We start from the raw sequence: 8,700 nt of genomic DNA on the forward strand, positions 1-8,700 counted from the left end.
AATGTTGACACCTCTTCAGGGTGTCCCAGTGAGATGTCTTCTAAGAGCAAAAGACATTGGAACTGTAACTAGTAAATTTGGGCTATTATGCGGAAGAAGTTCTGCTGCTTACTGTTACCTGAAAGGATGAACGAGAAAGCCCTGGCTATCCCTTTAAAACAGGGATGCCCACTCTGGTCTCAGTCTGTACTTGGCTGCTCACTCTTATCCGACAGGATGACCCAGACAGCCCGAGCAGAAGGAGACCATTTAAATGGGGACACTCGTGTTGGTTTTAAGCCCATTCTTGGGCTGAATACTGATTTGAGACTTATCATCCATGGTAGGAAATTCTCTACTTCCCTGGTTTGAGGGCTTAATGGTGCCAGAGATCTCATTGTCCTTGGGTTGAGACCTTAATACAAGCAGGATCCATACTATTAATGTTTGCTGTTCAGTAATTCATTAATTCATTTATTCAATCGTATTTATTGAGTGCCTACTGTGTGCAGAGCACTGTACTAAGCGCTTGGGAAGTACAAGTTGGCAACATATAGAGACAGTCCCTACCCAACAGTGGGCTCACAGTCTAGAAGAGATACATGGCTCGTACAGGGATTGAACCCGTGACCTTGGCGTTATTAGCACCACGCTCTAACCAACTGAGGTAACCGGCCGCTATAATAAATAATAAATGCAAACAAATAAGTAAATGTAAATAAATAATAATAAATAATAAATAAATGTAATACATGTTTCCTTACTGGAATACTGAATATCGTGGCTTATCCCATCGGTAAAGCTGAGTCATGAACCCCCTTCTCCCTAATTGACTCTTCTGGGACATAACACTGACCCAAAAGGAAATATAAATCCTGAGGAATGTCTGGGGCTTTGGTGGACCAGGACACTTCAAAGCATGGAAAACACTGGAAATAAACAAGTTAATACCAAAGCAATTCCACCTTAACTAAAATGAGCAACAAAGGCATAGGAACATCCATTTTACTGAGAAGAAGTAGCTGGACAGTTTGGGTCTTAATTTAGATGCATGCAAATAAGCCGATTGTTTACCTGACCTTTTCAGGTCTGCATATAGGATGCAAGCCCTCCAAAGCTGCAAACCAACTAAAATGAAGATCTTCAAATACAATGTACAAAAGGAAAGATACCAAAAAAATATGATCCCAACAATGGAAAAATAGCATGGATATTTCCTCTTCTGCAAGTCGTGTGTCTGCCTTGTATTTTATAGTTACAAAAAGGCTCCAGGCTCCAGTGAATCAGGACTTTGGTGCCTGATAGATGTAAAGCCCACTTTGTGGAAGATTAACAATGGCTAAATATTTTAGGTCCTGAGGGACAGTCCCAGGCCTATAATTCATGATAATTATTTCTTAGCGTGTCCTTTCACATGTTCTCGGGACTTCCTTCAATCAGACACATAAATGATTGGTGTAATTGTGCATCCATTAACTTGTGTGTGCTATGAAATTGTAATCACCTTGCCCATTTGGAAGCTGGGTTTTTCTAGAATATATTATTTGGTGATTGCCTTTTTGCCCATTTCATTTTCTGGTTCCTTAGGAAACCATAAAAGGATGACATTTTAGCCACCTAATACCATAGAAGGATGAAAAATCTGGAATCGACAGTATGGGGTCTTCTTTGTGTAACGCTGAAGAGTAGAAAAATTGTAACTCTCCAGTTACTTCAAGGGTGACTGCCTCTCCCTCAATGTACTCAATTGTAAAATTTTGTTCATGATGGGAACTTAATTCATTTCTTTGCATTCTTTCAACATCGGAATGAATCCGGGAAAAAAATGACCAGATTAAATCACCAACTCATCCTACTCTGTCCAGAATATTTGTATTTGGGAAATTAAACTATTAGAGTTTTGGGAAATTGTCACAGTGACAGTTTAAGGAAGTAACAGACATTTCTGGGTCTCAACATATTCAACTGACATCTAAAAACTGAGATAGAGAAGCACCATGGCATATTAGATAGAGCACAGGCCTCGGAGTGAGAAGGACATGGGTTCTAATCCCAGCTCCACCACTTTTCTGCTGAGTGACCTAGGGCAAGTCACTTCACTTCTCTATGCTTCAATTACCTCATCTGTAAAATGGGGTTTGAGAATTTGAGCCCCATGTGGAAAATGGACCGTGTCCGACCTGATTACCTTGTATCGACTTCAGTGCTTAGAACGGTTCATGGAACATAGTAAGTGCTTAACAAACACCATTTGAATAAAACAAAAACTGGTGTCAGAGTTTTAACCTGATGGAGGGAGTGTGAAATGGGGCCAGATATTTCACTCTGTTGCTATATCAGGCACCCAACAAGATTTCAGGTTCCTATATTGTTATTATCTAGTAAATTTATGTAATTATGTATAATACATCATTTGTCTTTGTAATAATGATGGCATTTATTAACGACTTACTATGTGCAAAGCACTTTATGTACCTATTGCAAAATTCTTCTTTGCCAGACTGGAATATAGTGAGTATACATTTCTTCCCGGTGACCATAGTGGCTATTGTATTTTCACATCCTAATTAGTTTTTTTCCAAGCGATTGTCATGCCTCTGAATTCCAAGACTTCTGTTTTTCTGTGTCATTATCGAAGCTTGGGAGATTGGGTTCATGGGCTACAGGAATATCCTGAAGGAAAGAAAGATCATTAAACATGAACAGATTTGTATGAATGTAACATAAAAGGATCTTTTCCTGAGAAATCAATCATTAAGACTTACTGAGTGACTACTGTAGGCATAGCAATCAGTCCATGGGTATTTATTAAGTGCTTACAGTATGCAGAACATTTTATCATGTTCTTGGGAGAGTACAATACAGTAGAGTTGGTAGACCTGATGCCAGCCCACAAGGAGCTTACAATCTATTGAGGAGACAGACATTAAAATAAATCATAGATAGGGGAAGTAACAGAGTTGTAAGAATTTGTATGTATGTAAGTGTGGTGGGCCTGGGATGAGTAACAAAGTGCTTAAAGGGCACAGACCCAAGAGCGTGGGTGATGGAGAAAGGGAAGGGAAGGAAATTAAAGTTGGAAACTGAGAGTTTAGTCACAGAAGGTTTGTTAGAGAAGATATGATTTTCGTAGGGCTTTGAAGATGGGGAGAATGGTTGTCTCAGATATGAAGAGGGAGGGAGTTTGAGGAAGGAGGGAGAACATAAGCAAAGGGTCGAATGAAAGAGAGACAAATTTGAAGTACAACAATAAATTTGGTGTTAGAGGAGTGAGGTGCAAGGGCTAGGTTTGTAATGCGAGATGACTGAGATCCTTAAAGGTAATGGTGAAGAATCTCTGGTTGATGAGGAGATGGATGTACAAACATTGGAGAGGAGCAGGGAGGAGTGCACATTTTTTTTTAGAAAAATAAGCCAGGTAGCAAAATGAAATTTGGACCCGGAGTTGTTGAGAGAGGCTAGCTGATACAGTAGTCGATGCAGAATCGGACAAGAGGACTGTATTAAGCACTGGAGAAGCACAGTGGAATTTGTAAGCATGCCCCCTATCCTCAGGGATCTTACATCTGGCAGGGGAGACAAATGGTAAAGTAATTTATAGATAGGAAGAAAGAGAGAAGCGAGATTTTTCAGGAGTTACTGCTTATGAAATAAGGAATGTAAAATATATGAAGGGATAGGGAGTTCCAGGCAAATAGGGGAGGGTGTGAGCAACGATAATAATAATAATAATGAAGGTATTTGTTAAGCATTTACTACATGCCAAGCACTGTTCTAAGCGCTGGGGTAGATACAAGGTAACCAGGTTGCCCCAAATGGGGCTCACAGTTTTAAGGTAACCGAGGTAGAGAGAAATTAAGTGACTTGCCCAAAGTCACACAGCAGACAAGTGTCAGAGCCAGGATTAGAACTCATGACCTCTGACTCCCAAGTCCGGGCTCTTTCCACTATGCCACACTACTCTCAAGAGGTCAAGAATGAGGCACAGTGAGTAGATTAGGTTGGGTGGAATGAAGAGTGAGAGGGTGGGTTATAGTAGGAGAAGTGAGTTAATAAATTGGAAGGAGGGAGTTGACTGAATGCATTGAGTCAGATGGATCTGGGGTCTAATTTTGGCTCTGCTACTTGTCTGCTGTATGGGCAAGTCACTTAGCTTCTCTGTGCCTCAGTTACCTCATCTATAAAATGGGGATGAAAACTGTGAGCCTCATATGGGACAGGGATTGTGTCTTACCTGATTGGCTTGTAGCCTTTATCCATCTAGGTGCTTAATTCAGTGTCTGACACATAGTAAATTCTCATCAAATATAGTGAAAAAATGAAGTATTTTATCCCCTTTGTATAGATGAGGAAACTGAGGTGAAGAGAAATTATGTGAACTGATCAAGGTGAAATAGCAGGGTGCGAGTGGGAAAGAGAAGCAGAAGGGAGGGAGGGAAATTGGTGAAGGGCAATTGGAGATGATATCAGGAGATACTGTATTAGAAAAAGACTCCAAACTCGTTATCTAACTTTGATCAGGGACCAATCACTAAATTCCATAAACAAGCCAGTTAGTAATTGATAATGTTATTTGTTAAGCACTTACCATGAGACAGGCACTGTACTAAGTGCTAGGGTGGATATAAGAAAATTGGGTTGGACACAGTCCCTGTCCCATGTAGGGCTCACAGTCTCAAATCACCATTTTACAGATGAGGTAACTGAGGCACAAAAAAAGCAGTGACTTGCCCAAAGTCACATAGAAGACAAATGGCAGAGACAGAATTAGAACCCATGACATTTCAACTCCCAGGCCCATGCTCTATCCACTAGGTTACACTGCTTTTGTTGTGGCAGATTCATCTGTCAAACCCAAATACAAATTAAATTGAATCCAACCTCTCATTCTCAGAAGCAATATGCAGTTCACCTTGATTGAGACCCTGACATCCACCATGGAAAATCAATAGGGCATCTGCAGTTCTCATTTCAGTAACAAAAAAGCCATTTTAAAAAATTTGGAAACGCATTTTCAATAACCCCATGCAAAGGAAATTGTAGATGGGTGTCACTTTGCTTAAGGGAGCATCTGGTCGTGATCCCTGTGACCACCTGTTCAGTTACTCCTTTCACTGGTTACTAGTGTCACCCACCCACCCTCCAAAGAAAAAAACCCCAGAAAACACCAAACACACACACACACACACACACACACACACACACGCAAGCCATGTCAATCAGAAACTGGGTGGCCATCTCACTTGAGGAAAAAAATACCTCCCTGAAAGACAGTTTTAGTAGTTATAAATTTCAGTTAACTGCAAACATTGGGCAAGTGGCAGCTGGTAGGTTCCCAGTGAGGGAAGATCTTTTAGATTTTTCCAGGCACACTGTCAACAGTACTGCCCTCTTTTTCTGAGCACTGTGACAGCTGTTACATCATGGGTTGCAAGGACAAATAATGGGAGAATTTCACTAGACTTTATCTGCTTTCCAATCAGTAACATTGTCAGGAAGGATAACACTAAGATTTTAATTAAGATAAATGCCATGGACTCTGGAAACTCCACTGATTTTGTCAGGTGGTGTGGAAGCCTGCCATATACACAGCATTTGTTAAGTCCTGTCTATATGCCAGGCTCTCTACTAAGCACCAGGGTAGATAAAAGATAATCAAGTTGGACAAAGACCTGTCCCACATAGGGCTCAGAATCTTAAACCCCACAGAAGTGTGATCTAGAGGATAGAGCAGAGGCTTGGGAATCAGAAGGACCAGGGTTCTCATCCCAGGTCTGCCACTTGTCTGCTGGTGACCTTGAGCAAGTTACTTCACTTCTCTGTTCCTCAGTTACCTTATCTGTAAACTGGGGATTAAGACTGTGAGTCCCGTGTGGAAAATGGACTGTGTCTAACCTGATCAGCTTGTATCTACCCCAGCACTTGAAACAGTGTCTGGCACATAGTAAGAACTTCACAAATACTTTGAAAAAAAGTTGTAGATGAAGTGACAGAGTTACAGAGAAGTTAAATGACTTGCCCAAGGTCACACATAAAGACAAGTGATTGAGTTTTATCTTTCAGCTTAGTACCTAATTCTCTGCCATGGATGTTCATTCATTCATTCAATCAATCACATGTATTTATTTATTTTATGGCATTTATTAAACGCTTACTATGTGCAAAGCAGTGTTCTAAGCGCTGGGGATGTTACAAGGTGATCAGGTTGTCCCATGGCGCGCTCACAGTCTTCATCCCCATTTTACAGATGAGGTATCTGAGGCACAGAGAAGTTAAGTGACTTGTCCAATGTCACACAGCTGACAATTGGCGGAGCCGGGATTTGAACCCATAACCTTTGACTCCAAAGCCCGTGCTCTTTCCACTGAGCCACGATGCTTCTCTACTGTGTGCAAAGCACTGTACTACGTGCTTGGAATTTACAATTTCCGCACAGATAGAGACAATCCCTACCCAACAACGGGCTCACAGTCAAGAAAGGGGAGACAGACAACAAAACAAAGCAAGTAGATAGACATCAGTAACATCAAAATAGATAAATAGAATAATAGATTATATACATTGTTCTTCCTCTGTTCTAGGGTTTCATTTCCCTTCTTATGCCTTTCCAAGTCTCTTGCTTAACCATGTAACAATAATAATAATAACAATTCTCAGAAGGTATTATAGTTGTCTTATGCAGTCCAGTTGTGTCTGAACCATGATGACACCATGGACACATCCCTCCCAGAATGCACTACTTCCATCTGCAATCATTCTGGTAGCGTATCCATACAGTTTTCTTGATAAAAATACGGAAGTGGTTTTCCATTGCCTCCTTCCATGCAGTAAACGAGTCTTTGCCCTTGACTCTCTTCCATGCCGCTGATGCCCAGCAGATGTGAGTTTTGACTTGTAGCAGATTGCTTTCCACTCACTAGCCACTGCCCAAGCTAGAAATGGAATGGTTATGCCTCTGCCTGACTCTCCCTTCCGTAGTCAATACTAGTAGAGTACTGGAAACTCTCCAGGTGTGACCCTCAGAGGGTAACTGTGGTATTGGTTGAGCACATACTATATGCCAAGCACCATTCTAAGCAATCATTATAATCAGTTTGAATACCGTCCCTGTCCCACATTGGACTTACAGTCTTAAATGGAAGAACAGGTATTTAAGCCCCATTTAACAGATGTCTCCCATGTAGAGACTGTGAACCCAGGGTGGGATAAAGACTGTATCCAACATGATTATCTCATATCTACCCCAGTGCTTAGTACAGTACCTGGAACATAGTAAGCACTTAAGAGATATCGTAATTATCATGAGAAAACTGAAACCCAGGGAAATTAAATTACTTTCACAAGGTTACTGTGCAGGTGACTTCCAAACCCACATTCTTCCCATTGAGTAATGCTGCCTCTTTTTCAGCACAGTTCAGACACCAGGAATATCAACTTGGGGTGGAAGGGAGGTAGCACTAGGCCTAGGGACAGTGATCCAAGAGGAAGCAGAGCATTTTGGGTGATGGTGGAAGACCAAGACTAAGGAATGGTGATCCAAGATGAGGCATCATCCAGAAATAGCAATGGCTTTCTTCATTTGCTTCACCCTAAATTACACCCAGAAACTCCTCCCAAGTTCACCAACTATTTGCACCTCCCTCTTAACTCTTTTACCTCCAGCTCTCTCGCCTCTTTCAACTCCAACACCTTGTTCATCACCGGTCCCCTTGCTTGGAACATCGTACCATTTCAAATTTACCAGGTCACACCTCTTGCCATCTTCAAAGATACTCCTTTTCCAGTAACCTTTCCTCCGTTTATTCCCAAAACGCAGTAATAATTAATAATAATTATAATTATTATCGTTATTATTATACCTGATAGTTAATCATTATTATAATCATTATGGTACTTGTTAAGTGCTTACTATGTGCCCAGCACTGTTTTAAGAAATTGTGGATTGAGCAGAGGCCTGGGATTCAGAAGGATCTGGATTCTCATCCCAGCTTTGTCACTTGTCAGCTGGTGACCTTGAGCAAGTCACTTCACTTCTCTGTTCCTCAGTTACCTCATCTGTAAACTGGGTATTAAGACTGTGAGCCCCATGTAGGACATGGACTGTGCCTAACCTGATCACCTTGTACCTACCCCAGCACTTAATACAATATCTGGCATATAGTAAGAACTTCACACTTAAAAATAAGTTGTAGATGCGGTGACAGAGTCACAGAGAAGTTAAGCAGGTTGGACACAGTCCCTCTTCCAAATGGGACTCAGAGTCTTAATCCCCATTTTACAGATGAGGTAATTGAGGCCTAGAGAAGTTAAGTGACATAACGAAGGTCACAAAGCAGGCATGTGCAGAGCTAAGATTAAAACCCAGGTTAACCCAGTCCAACAACCACCAATATCACTTTTGCTCATCCTCAGCATGTATATCCAAATATCTGTAGATTCAATTGCATATTCAATTTCTTCAGCTACTTTATCTTGACATTATTTCGACTACTACCAACAGTAATAACTGTGGTGTTCATTAAACACGTACTAAATGCCAAGCACTGTTCTAAGAGCTAGGGTAAATGCGAGATCATCAGGTGAGACACAGTCCCTGCCCCACAGTGTGTTCACAGGCTACGTAGGAGGGAGAACAGGAATTGAATCCCCATTTTACAGATGAATAAATTGAGGCACAACATAGTCAAGTGACTTGCCCAGGGTCACAGAGCAGACAAATGG

General features: G+C 41.2%; 2 non-coding genes across 2 annotated transcripts; both read right to left on the reverse strand.

Annotated features, from left to right (window-relative positions):
• Positions 1-582: 582 nt before the first annotated feature.
• Positions 583-656, reverse strand: TRNAI-AAU. Its single transcript has one exon. It is a non-coding gene; the product is annotated as a tRNA-Ile (tRNA).
• Positions 657-6,869: 6,213 nt separating this feature from the next.
• Positions 6,870-7,007, reverse strand: LOC119924211. Its single transcript, XR_005449071.1, has one exon. It is a non-coding gene; the product is annotated as a small nucleolar RNA SNORA7 (small nucleolar RNA).
• Between the last annotated feature and the right edge of the window lie 1,693 nt (positions 7,008-8,700).

Source organism: Tachyglossus aculeatus, unplaced genomic scaffold (genome assembly GCF_015852505.1).
Source record: "Tachyglossus aculeatus isolate mTacAcu1 unplaced genomic scaffold, mTacAcu1.pri scaffold_87_arrow_ctg1, whole genome shotgun sequence".
Taxonomy (NCBI): Eukaryota; Metazoa; Chordata; class Mammalia; order Monotremata; family Tachyglossidae; genus Tachyglossus; species Tachyglossus aculeatus.